The sequence below is a fragment of the Mya arenaria genome, chromosome 6 (genome assembly GCF_026914265.1).
Source record: "Mya arenaria isolate MELC-2E11 chromosome 6, ASM2691426v1".
Classification (NCBI taxonomy): domain Eukaryota; kingdom Metazoa; phylum Mollusca; class Bivalvia; order Myida; family Myidae; genus Mya; species Mya arenaria.
In genome coordinates, this window is record NC_069127.1 from 39,488,639 (window position 1) to 39,502,678 (window position 14,040).

Sequence of the window (14,040 nt, forward strand, 5' to 3'; positions counted from 1 at the left end):
ATATGACTAAACGAATATTTCTCCGCGAGAACATTTTCTTTAACCTTTTGGCGTAACGTAGTTAATCAAGTCTGATAACTCAAGTTTCATACGGTAAATCAAATGGCCCTCGTAAAAAGATGATAAATTCAATCGTCATTTAAATCACTCTCATTATACATACGCGCCAGGAAATAATGGGAAATCTAGACATTTTCATAAACCCTTCATTAAACGAGATGATCTGAGCAAATCACTATCATTATACATACGCGCAAGGAAATAATGGGAAATCTAGACATTTTCATAAACCTGTCATTAAACGAGATGATCTGAGCAAGTGTCTTTACGACTCAAATCTATACGGCATGTGCCCAGTAGTTTCATACAACACAAACCCGGTTTTAATTGCATGTCTCCTGAAAGTATAGAATAAATGACCGACAATGGGAATATTTGAACAAACATGTAGTAGGTAATATCTTGACAAGGCATGTGTGCCCCATTGTTATAAGCCTGTTAAGCCGTGTCGGGTGTCAGTTATCGCATCGCAAACGTATCATTTGATCAACAATCAACGAACTTTAACCATAATATTTACCTTGAACGTTTTCACAGTAAACGATTTCATTTGAAAGCAGTTATATATGACCCAGTTTTTATACAGTATTATTGCATTAATGCAATTCATTATATAATTGAATTATTCATAAATATTAATGAATTACTTATTCATAAAGTAAAAGTAAATGTTTTCTTTTCCTAGGTGATCTAAACGATTTAATCGGCAGGCCGTGCGCATCCCAGCGCCGACTTATCTCAAGAAGACTAAAACTAAATGCTTACTTCCTTATTGTGAAGCCTGACATGCCTATTGAATGTCTCTATACTAGCCAGAGCGCGAATGTTTAAAGCTGCACTCTCACAGATTGAACGTTTGACAACTTTTTGTCTCGGAACGAGTCATTTTTTGCGAAAATCCATGGAAACCAGTTAATATATAAGACTGCAGACAAAAAAAGATCGCATATTTTTATATTTTCGTTCGAAATTGATGTTTTATGCATTTTTCTTTAACCATTAGTAACGGTTTAAGCCATAAAACATTAATTTTCGAACGGAAATATGCAATTCTGCGATCTGATCTTTTGTCAGCAATCTTTTATCATTGATTTGCAGATGTTTACGCAAAATTGATATTTCTTAGACAAAAAATAAAAATGTATATCTGTGATTGCAGTTTTAAATTAATCAATAAAACCAATAAATGACTAAATGTTAATTTGGCGGTTATTTTCGTAACTAAATGGAAAGTTGGCCGTTGTAATCTGCCAGATGCCTTTTTGTTGTCAGAGATCATCCGGCGATCCCATTGGCGGAGATATGAACCTGTACATTCAGTATAAATCAGGGTCAGATCCGGAATAATTTGGAGGCGGCACAACGAGCGCGCGAATTTGGACGTGCACCTCCTTCCTAAGAACAGAAATATTTACCGTATAAATATGGTTAGATGTTGTAGGGGTCCTATCCTAAATAAAAGTTGGCTTTTTTGTGAAAAGGTTTAATCTGGTATATTCTTTTCAAATACTTCTCCAATATTATTATTAAAGAAATCATTTGGACGATTGAAGGACTTGGTGAAATATTTGTTTGTATTTAATATGATTATCAGCGTATGTTATGGAAATAAAGATGAGTCCTGTTGAATTACTGAAAATATTAACATTCATACAATCACGATTTAGTCAGGTTTTCAAAAATGTTTTAATTCCAAAAAACCCCAAACAGAAATAGAAAGAGATGATCATAGGTTTGATCGTATACTTTAACTATTCCAGCATACCTTAAAACTTTTAATTTACTTCTCTTACCTATTCGACTAAAATATATTCAGTAAAGGAGGTATTTCTATTCAGACGAAGATAACAGTACAATGTTTGTCCGACCATGCCTCTGTTAAGTAAAGATTTGCATTGGATAGTTCTCCCTACGTCTTTAAAAACACTCTGGTTAGATAAGACGTTGTTGTGATGGTAAATGTAATAGTGACAAGGTATGCTGACATGGATCACATGAAGACATATTTTTCATATTTATGTCCCCTTCGAAGAAGAGGGGTATATTGCTTTGCACATGTCGGTCGGTCTGTCGGTCGGTAGATCGGTCGGCCGGTCTATCGGTAGACCAAAGCATGTCCGAGTGATTACTCAACTATTCCTGAACGTATGGGCATCAAACCTGATAAAAAGGTTGGGCCTGACCAGTAAATGACTCCTATTGAATTGGGGCTCATTGGGTCAAAGGTCAAGGTCTAAGTGACCTTTAGTGGTAAAAAGGTTGTCAAAGCTTGTCCGATTTATAACTCAAGATTAACTAGACGTATGATCATCAAACTTGACATGGAAGTTAGGCCTTACCAGTAAATTTTATTGGTCATCAGACCAAAGGTTAAGGTCACAGTGACCTTGAATGCTAAAAGGTTTTCCGAGTGTTAAGTTGACAATGCCCGCACCCATTACCCTCAACGTTGACTTGGAAGTTGGGCCTTAACAGTAGATGACCCCTACTGATTTTAGGGATCATCAGGTGAAAGGTCAAGGTAACATTGACCTTGAACGCAAAAAAACTTGTCTGTTTGATTACTTGACAATTCCTGCACCTATGGCCAAACTTGATATTTAGGTTGAGGATGACAGGTTGATAGGCCTTTTTAGATTTTGAGGTTATAGAGTAAAAGGTCAAGGTAATAACTCATATTCATCATTAAAATTTCCGTCACATTTACTTATTCCCTGCTGCTAAGAGGATATTTCTGAACATGATTAAAAAACTTTACCTACTATCCTAACACTTTGAAGGTTCATAATCTTAAAACTGCCTAAATGGCATCCAATGTCAATGTCAAATCAGCTGTTCTTTCGGTCCCTGCAAATTTCTTCAACTTTCAGTATAAGCCTGACAAGATGGCGCTCAGGGGGGGGGGGGCATAATGTTTGACAAACATCTCTTGTTTTTCTTTAAGATGCACCCTTATAAGATTTTTCACAATAAAAACATATTTTGATATACAAAAGGAGGAATAAATGTTGAAAACAATGGTTCTTATCATACAGTGTTAAATTTGAAAGAAAGGTGCAGCAAACACGGTATTTCTATGTTATGAGACAATAGAAGATCGCATATTTTGGCGTTTTCAGCTTTTAAATACACGGCTACAATCGAGATAACATTAATTAAAATTTTCCATAAATGCATTATTAAGTTAGTAATAAAAGGTTTATCACTCAAAATTTATGTTTTTTATGCATTCGTATGTATTCATTTTGAAGAGTGTCACTTTAAACATTTTGTTTGAGGAAAATGACCTACTAAGAACCATTCATACACTATACCTGCAACAAATACACCGCTGCATGTATTTGAAAACTGGATATAATAGCCAGATAGATTTTATCAAACTGAAAATATTTTTGTTTTGGTATGCTTTGTGGGGCGCGGGCTGTTGACAATCAGCTAGATAAGCGGATTGTCGTTATTATAAGACGATACACAGGATTGGCTTTCCTTATGTGATAACAGGAGAATTGTTACGTTCAAGCATTTTTAGTTCTTTCTATTAACGAAACCTTTGTCTCTCTCTCTTTCTATGTCTCTCTGTCTCTCTCTCTCTCTCTCTCCCCCCCTCTCTCATTATTCTGAAATATAATGGTTCTAAAGACGAGCTAAAACATGCACTTAGTCTTTATAAAAATATAGTATATATATCAAAGTGTATACATGATATCGAATTGTGGTTTTGAAAAGCACAATACCAGTTTTAAACTTGTCGGCTATTTTGATTGAGTACTCTGGCCTCAAGAGGGTTAAGTTTTCTTAAGATTTACCATTTACGTTTTTTCTTTATTCGGGATCGTTGGGAAAAGTGCAGGTTTTACACACACACTACATTAAAACCCCAGTAAATTCACATTTCACTGACACTTCCAAGGCGGTACCTAACAATCCTTAATAAACACCCCTAATTTTATATACTAATTATATAATGTTTGGTTGGGGAGTTTTGTATTGTTGTTGCGTGTTTCTGGTTTGTTAATGTTTGTTCTTCTGTTCTGTGTCACTGGCGTTGACCCTAGCCATTTAACTGGGTTAATGTTTAAACATTCGACTACTGGACATGTTTTTGTAGTTTTTCATATAAATATTGAACACTGTAAGGAGTACGCAGAACCACAATATTGTTTGAGACGCTTTCTTGCATTATATGGTATCTGTTACGTGGGATTCGAGTAGAACATGAACACGTATTCGGAATACAAGGTTTTGTTTAAACCCACTGGTTTGTGTACATAGTAAGTGATCTTTTATTCGATCTTTAGGAACATACAAATCAACCTTATATATTGAAAAAAAAAGAAACGCATGGTGTCTTAAACAAACACTGAAAAACAAGTCCACCTGATCGTTGGATGCTTGTATATCAAACTGAAGCCCGAAAAGGTAAACGGAAAACTGTTAGCAGGACATCGATGTGAAAAAACGTGAGAACAAGGAAAACAAGCCATTATACTGCCGTCAACAGAATGATGCTGAAATGTGGGAAAAGGACGAAAAAAACAACTTTTATCGATTTCTATTTGACAGATACTTGTGTTCTTGAAAACAATTACATCAATATTTTTTATTTTGTCGTTGAGGAGTTATTCATATTAAAAATACACTTATGCGAAAACATTTCTGACAGTAGATAATGAAAAACTTAAATAACATACATATTTATTCCTTAAACCTGTTATTTATTGAGTTTGATAGCCTTTGCAAAACATTCACTGGCATACAGTATTGTCATGAGATTTAAGTTTAGGTCATAAAATCATTATTTTTGTGCAACTCGTTTGAATATATCTTGATAAGAACAAGAACTGCCAAACCAACCCATAAAATCATCGCAAAGTATTTTTTTACAGAAAGTGTATGTTATGAGGACATTCTTGAAAATTCTTTGGCCTGAAAACATTCTAACGGACCATATTTGGCATTGATATGACTGTGGTTAACCATAGTTAAACGTTGTAATCGACCACTCTATTGAAACCTGCCAGTGCCGCAGCTGTAGATCTCGAAATTATACGCTTTTGAGATAAACAGAGATGGGAATATAAAGCAGCACGATAATTCACTAGTGAAATTATATATTGCGAAACTTATCATGAATTTTGATTCTGACAACATAAAAATCATATAAATGAATTCTGGGCTTGTAATTTATTGAGCATCATGGCACTTGTAAATGGCATGCAGTTATGTCATTGTCGGGGAAAAAATATCTAGTGATTTCATTGAATAGTTCAATATAAATAACCCCATATATCGGCTGCAGGTTGACGAAGTAAGAAACGAGTTTTCGCTATTATCAAGTATCGGGATGAGATAAGTTTACATTTATGCTTGGTATTACTCATACATAGCTTCACAACAATGCCAGTAATTTTAAATAAAGGCTGATTATGTCCGTCTTAATTGTATTGTGGGCGAGTTCACTGTAAGTTTTTCGAAACATATCATAGAAAGCACGGACTACAAACTTGATTGTTTTAAGTTATACAAGAATTGCTGTTCTAGCATTATTACACTCAATCTCAATCCGATATGTCAAGCCAATTATCCACTCAGCAAACAACGTAGTTTTTCAATTATTGTTCTGAAAATAAAACAATTATGAACGCAATAAGATTTTTTTCTAGGTTGTTTTTCACATTCAAAAGTATAGCAATCCGCTCATAGGCGGGATACTAGACTTAAAATAATATAAAATGTCAGGAACAAAAATGTGGTTGCTTAAGGATGAACTAACTGTTTGTAGAACCTATCCTACACAACACTTACGCTCCTGAATTCTTTGAGAAACATTTCCACAGCGAACATAATTATTGCAGAAACATGGGAAAGACAAAACCATAAAGTTATTCATCATCTTTTTGCGCGGAGAAGTAGACGGTTTCTCATAAAATGATAATGAATTTACTCGCAATAAATTGTATAAACCGTTTCGTATTATTTAGTATCGAGTTTAAATCCTTAAATGCGCAATATCTACTTTTGTTTGCATATCGATATTAAGTTTTTATGGTACAATGGCCATATCAGTGGTAGCCAATCAGGCTTAATGGAGGAGGCTTCATGGGATCCATTTACAATCCATTTGATCAAACAGGTAATCTAAATATTTGCGTTGTCATTTTGTTCCGTTCTGCTCAGTTGTTCAAGTACTCACAATAAGGTGTGGTGTGAAATTCAAAAGTTGTGAAAAGCCATGCTGCAGTAGGTGTAGGTTCACTTAATGTAGTAGCATTCAGAATCGCCATGCCGCAGTAGGTGTAGGTTCACTTGGTGTAGTAGCATTCAGAATCGCCATGTCGCAGTAGGTGTAGGTTCGCTGTGTGTAGTAGCATTCAGAATCGCCATGTCGCAGTAGATGTAGGTTCACTTGGTGAAGTAACAGCCAGAATCGCCATGCCACATCAGGTGTTGGTTCACTTGGTGTCGTTTAAGCCAGAATCGTCATGTCGCAGGAGATGTAGGTTCACTTTGTGTAGTAGCATTCAGAATCGCCTAACCACAGTAGTTGTAGATTCACTTGGTGTAGAAGCATTTAGAATCGCCATTTCGCAGTAGGTGTAAATTCACTTGATGTAGTAGCATTCAGAATTGCCATGCCGCAGTAGATGTAGGTTCACTTGGTGTAGTTGCAGCCAGAATCGCCATGTCGCAGTAGATGTAGATTCACTTTGTGTAGTTACAGCCAGAATTGCCATGTCGCATTAGATGTAGGTTCACTTTGTGTAGTAGCTTCAGAATCGCCATGTCGCAGTAGGTGTAGATTCATTTGGTGTAGTTACATCCAGAATCGCCATGCCACAATACGTGTAGGTCACTTGGTGTAGTTTAAGCAAGAATCGTCATGTCGCAGTAGATGTAGCTTCACTTTGTGTAGTAGCATTCAGAATCGCCTAACCACAGTAGGTGTAGGTTCACTTTGTGTAGTTACAGCCAGAATTGTCTTGTCAGAGTAAATGTAAGTTCACTTCCTGTAGTAGCTTTCAGAATCGCCATGCCGCAGTAGGTGTAGGTTCACTTCGTGTAGTTACATCCAGAATCGCCATGCCGCAGTAGGTGTAGATTCACTTGGTGTAGTAGCATTCAGAATCGCCATGCCGCAGTAGGTGTAGGGTCACTTCGTGTAGTTACATCCAGAATCGCCATGCCGCAGTAGGTGTAGATTCACTTGGTGTAGTTAAAACCAGAATCGCCATGCCGCAGCAGGTGTAGGTTCACTTGATGTAGTTACAGCCAGAACCGCCATGTCGCAGTAGTTGTAGGTTCACTTTGTGTAGTAGCATTCAGAATCGCCATGTCACAGTAGGTGTAGATTCACTTGATGAAGTTACATCCAGAATCGCCATGCCGCAGTAGGTGTAGGTTCACTTGGTGTAGTTATAGCCAGAATCGCCATTTCGCAGTAAATGTAGGTTCACTTTGTGTAGTAGCATTCCGAATCGCCATATCGTAGTAGGTGTAGGTTCACTTTGTGTAGTTACATCGACAATGGCCATGCCGCAGTAGGTGTAGGTTCACTTCGTGTAGTTACAGCCACAATCGCCATGTCGCAATAGTTGTAGGTTCCCTTTGTGTAGTAGCATTCAGGATCGCCATGCCGCAGTAGGTGTAGGTTCACTTTGTGTAATAGCATTCAGAATAGCCATGCCGCAGTAGGTGTAGGTTCACTTGGTGTAGTTAAAACCAGAATCGCCATGCCGCAGCAGGTGTAGGTTCACTTGGTGTAGTTACCGCCAGAATTGCCATGTCGCAGTAGTTGTAGGTTCACTTTGTGTAGTAGCAGAATTGCCATGTCGCAGTATGTGAAGATTAGTAGAAGGCAGATTTGTCATGCCGCAGTTGTAGGTTCACTTTGATGTAGTTATATTCGATTTCCATTAGTTCGCCGATGGGTGGTAATGTGGGTTTTGTAGCATTCTACGAAGCTTCTCAATTATGTGCGCAAGTTTAACGTTAGCCATCCTTTGAAAGTTATTGATTAAAGGGAGATCAATTATTTACAAATGTTTTAGTGACTCTGTATAAGACATCATAAGTCGTCTTTCTTATGTAACAATTTGAAATACTGTCACATATGATATATGGTTATTTAATACGCTGTTAAGAAAACAATAGGTGTAAATTAGTAAAATAGCATAATATAATAGCATATAATATTATACAACTCTCCAAATATATCTCAGTTCAACAGGTTTGGAAGTATTTTTCGAATTATGTCCTTGCGTGTTTTATTCTGTATCCTTTTTTAAAGTTATTGTACGGCTTCAAGTTGGGTTGCTTCAAAAATGTGTATGCTGCTGGAATTGTAGAACTCGGTGAAGATGTTTTTATTGTTATACCCAGTTTGGGGTAGAGTTGTTGTGCACGTTAATGTAAAACACAGTTGGCCCTGTCATTTGAACTCAATTGTCTCTGATCTGGCTCATTCTGTTGGAAATCGTCTCGCGTTTTTGTACAGTATAATAATATATGTCATGTGTTTCCGTTCCGGATAGAAAAAATCGGCCCGAGGGCATCTGCATAGCATACCTTTAACTACATTTTATGTGAAAAAATACATAGAAAAGTGCATTTTTCTAAATTTTACCAAAACGCGCGTGCGATGATGTTTACTGACGTCATGACGCGCAGTGATTTTCATTCACTGCATACGTCAATAAGTTCCTTCAGTATCACGTTTTTAAGGGTTATTTTGTGTTTGGTTTTGATGATATATGTTTGTAAAGATATTTTTTATGGAACTCTCATCTTTAAAAATCTCATTCCTACGATTAGTAAAAATGTATAACAAAATAAATATAAAGTATTACGTCACACCGCGCGACTCATCTGGCATGGGGGGGGGGCAAATGGATATTTCCAAGCACGGTTGAATAACGTTTCCAAATTTCTTTTGAATAGGGATATAAATCTGTATCCTCTTCACTTTGTCTGAATATATAAAGGGTTTTTCAGTTATAGTTCTAAAATATAGCCGATGCCACTGTCTTCTTCGATGGACTGAATATCAAGGGGATTGATTTAACTTGATTCAACCATCATAATTCAGAATAGGGGAGGTAATTACACATAACCCTTCCTTACAAGTTGTTGGGGTCTCAGCAGAATAGGTATGATATATTGTATTGCAATACAAGTTCCAAAAAGGGTTGTTAGCCTGTTTGAAACAATTCTATACATGAGAAACATCAAGTCGCACAATGTAAAATTAAGCAGCGATCAATCTTTTAAAATGTGTATGAAGATTTTGTCAACAGGGTACATTCTGATATTGTTTTATCAATGTGTATTTTTCACGTACATCACATAGACTAGACTGTGTAAAAACATACACTAATACCAGCAATATATTGTTTAACATCGACCTCACCAAGCAACCTGTCTTCGGCTGATTATGAGCGTGCATCAAATGTGTTAAATTCATTAAACACGGATGATTTAAAAGTATACATAAATACATGTAATACATGTTCACTCACGTGAAAATGGATCTGAGTCAACTGGCATAAGTGTTTCCGGAGTTAAATATATTTGTGTTTCAATATAAAGTTAACACCCACCTCAATGTAACGGCCAACCCGACTTATGATGATGGAGTGCGTGTTTTAGGATGACTGACGATTAACTTGAAAACATGTATTGATATTTTGCTGTTCATTGAACGAGGCTTGCGACTTGATGTTTCTCATTATTGAATTGTTTCAAACCGGCGAACAACCCTTTTAGGAACTTGTATTACAATACAAAACATATATCATACTTATTCTGCTGAGACCCCAACAACTTGTAAGGAAGGGTTATGTGTAATTACATCCCCTATTCTGAATTATGATGGTTGAATTAAGTTAAATCAATCCCCTTGATATTCAGTCCATCGAAGAAGACAGTGACATCGGCTATATTTTAGAACTATAACTGAAAACCCCTTCATCTTTAGACAAAGTGTGGAGAAAACGGATTTATATCCCTATTCCAAAGTCCTTTGGAAACGTTATTCCAGCACACCGGTGAATTCAACCGTGCTTGAAAACTCCATTTGCCCCCCCCCCATGCCAGATGAGTCGCGCGGTGTGACGTAATACTTTATATTTATTTTATTATACATTTTATGCAATCGTTGTAATGAGATTTTAAAAGATGAGAGTTCCATAAAAATATCTTTACAAACATATATCTTCAAAACAAAATAACCCTTAAAGACGTGATACTGAAGGAACTTATTGACGTATGCAGTGAATGATAATCACTGCGCGTCATGACGTCAGTAAACAACATCGCACGCAGTCTTTAGTAAAATGTAAAAAAATGCACTTTTTTCTATGTATTTGTTTCACAAAATGTAGTTAAGGGTATGCTAAGCAGATGCCCTCGCGTCGGATTTTTTCTATCCGGAAAGGAAACACATGGCATATATTATTATGCTGTACAAGAACGAGAGACGATTTCGACGAGATTGAGCCAAATCAGAGACATTGATTTGAATGACAGAGCCAACTGCCATGATCATTATCGCGCACAGCAACTCTATTCCAAACTGGGTATAAAAATAACAACATCTTTACCGAGTTCTACAATTCCAGCAGCACAACAATACATGTAGCAACCCAAATAATTACTTTAATACAGAATACAGAATAAAACACGCAAGGACATAATTATTAATTCGAAAATACTTCCAAAACTGATGAACTGTGATATATTTGGAGAAAATTTATAATATTATAATATGCTATCATATTATGTTATCTTACCAAGTTATACATTGTGTTTCTTAACAGTGTATTAAATGAACATATATAGTATTTAAAGTTGTAACATAAGAGAGACGACTTATGTTATCTTCTTCAGTCTCTGTAACACTTTTGTAAATAATTGATCTCCCTTTAATCAATACTTTTAAGATATAAGAAACTGTCGAACGATGGTATATGTTTAACCTGCGCACATAATTAAGAAGCTTCGTAGTATGCTGCAAAACCCACGTTACCACGCATCGACGAACTAATGGGAATCAAATAAAACTACATCAAAGTGAACCTACAACTGCGGCATGGTAAATCTGCATGCTACTTATCTTCGCATACTGCGACATGGCGATTCTAAATGTATCTACACTAAATGCATCCTACACCTCGTGCGGCATGTTGATTCTAGATGTGAATACATTAATTAACGTTCACCTACTACGACTACTATGGCGTTTCTGGATGTTTCTTCACCAAAGTGAATCTACACCAAATGCGGAATGGGTCTTCTTGATGCTACTACACCAAAATGATCTTACACCGACTCCAGCAAAGCGATTCTGGACGTAACCACACCAAGGAAAGCCTACAATTACTTATACTTGGCGATTCTGGATGTAACTTTACTAAGTGAACCTACACCTACAGTGGCATTTTGATTATGGATGAAACTACATTAAATAAACATTCACCTTCTGCGACATGGCGATTCTGGATATTACTACACCAAAGTGAACCTTTACGTTCTTAGGCCTGGCGATTCTGGATGTTACTACACTAAAGTGAACCTGCACCTACTGGGGCATGCGATTTTGATTGCAATTACACCAAAATGAACGTACACCTACTGCAGGATGGCGATTCTGGATGTCACAACACCAAGTTCAACCTACAACTACTACGTAATGTCGTTTCCAGGTGTTACTAACCCAATGAGAACTTACACCTACTGCAATATCGCGATTATTGATGTAACTACACAAAAGTGAACCTACACCTACAGCAGCTTGGCGATTCTATGTGTTACTACACACAAATGAACCTACTGCAACATGGGGATTCTGGGTGTAACTACACCAAGTGAAACTATTCCTAATGTGGCATGGCTATTCAGGATGTCACTAAACCCAAGTGATCATACTCTATTGCGGCATGGCGATTCTGAATGGTAATGTACCCAAATGATCCTACACCTTCTGCGGCATGGCCAATCTAGATGTTACTTCACCAAAGAGAACCTACATCTACCGCGGAACGTCGATTCTGAATGGTACTACACCAAAATGATTCTGCAATAACTGCGGCATGGCAGTTCTGGGTGTTACTAAATCTATGTGAACTTACACCTACTGCGACATGGCGAATCTGGATGTTACTACATCAAGTGAACTTACACCGATTGCGGCATGGCGATTCTGGATGTTAATACACCAACAACAACCAACACCTACTGCGGCACGGCGTATCATGATGGAACTACATCAAAATAATTCTTCAATTACTGCGAGAGAAAGATTCTGGATGTAGCTACGACTAGTTAACCTACAATAATTGTGTTTCTGTGATTATGCATGTTACTACACCAAAATTAACATACAACTATTGCAGCATAACGATTCTGGGTGTAACAATAACAAGTTAACCTACACCTACTGTGGCTTGACAAATCTGGATGTTCCTACACCAAAATTATCATACAACAACTGCGGTATGGCGATTCTGGTTGTAACTACAACAAATGAACCTATACCTACTACTGCGCAATGGCGAATCTGGATGTTACTACACAATAGTTAACCTTTACCTACTACGCCAGGGCAATATTGGATGTAATTAAACAAGTAAACCTACTTCTACTGTGGCAAGACGATTCTCGATGTAACTTAAACAAGTGAACCTACACCTTCAGCGGCATTGCTGTCAGGATGTATCTACGCCAATTTTACCTACACCTATTACTTCATTACGATTCTGGATGTAACTAAACATAAGTGAACCTACACCTACTCTGGCATGTCGATTATGGATGTCACTACACATAAGTGAACCTTTTGACAAACTTGACTGTGAACTTTTGACATATTTTCTTATCTTTGTAGCTACGGCAATGCAATTTTGACCGGCTTCACAGTTATGTAAACATATATCAATGTTTTCCTTGGATGATATTGACTGAGACCCTTTGACCTACTTAGTTTATTTTTAAGCTGCAGGAAAGAACTTTGGACAAGGTGTACAGTTTTGAAAACAAATATCAATGTTAGCCTTGGATGACTTTGACTTTGACCTTTTTAAGCTACAGCAAATAAATTTGGACCATGTTAACAGTTTTGAAAACAAGTTTAGATGTTGTGCTTGGATGACCTTGATTGTGACGGTTGGACCTATTTTCTTATTTTTGATGCTATATCAATGAAAATTGAGCCATGTCTAGAGTTTTGATTTTTTTTATCAATGTAGTCCTCAGATGACCATGACTGTAACCTTTCGACCTACTCTCTTACATTTGAAGCAATAGCAATGCAATTTTGACAACGTTTACAGTTTGTAAACATATATCAATGTTAGCCTTGGATGACTTTGACTTTGACCCTTTTTTGAAGCTACAGCAAATAAATTTGGACCATGTCAACAATTTTGAAAACAAGTATAAATGTTGTGCTTGGATGACGGTTGGACCTATTTTCTTATTTTTGATGCTACATCAATGAAAATTGAGCCATGTGTAGAGTTTTGAAAATATTATCAATGTTGTCCTCAGATGAATATGACTGTAACCTTTAGACCAACTTTCTTATATTTGAAGCAATAGCAATGCAATTTTGACGATGTTTACAGTTTTGTAACCATAGATCAATGTTAAACGTGGATGACTTTGACTTTGATCCTTTCTTGAAGCTACAGCAATTAAATTGGACCATGTTTACAATTTTGTAAACTTGTATAAATGTTATGCTTGGATGACATTGATTGTGACCTTTTCTTTTTTTCATTTTTTTAAGCTAAATCAATGAAAAAATGGCCATATGTACAGTTTTGAAAAAAATAATGTAGTCCTTAGACGATCATGACTGTAACCTATCGACCTACTTTCTTATTTCTCAAGCTACAGCAATGCAAATTTTGACAATATTCGCAGTTTGTTAACAAATATCAATGTTGCCCTTGGATAACCTTGGCTGTGACCTTTTGACCAACC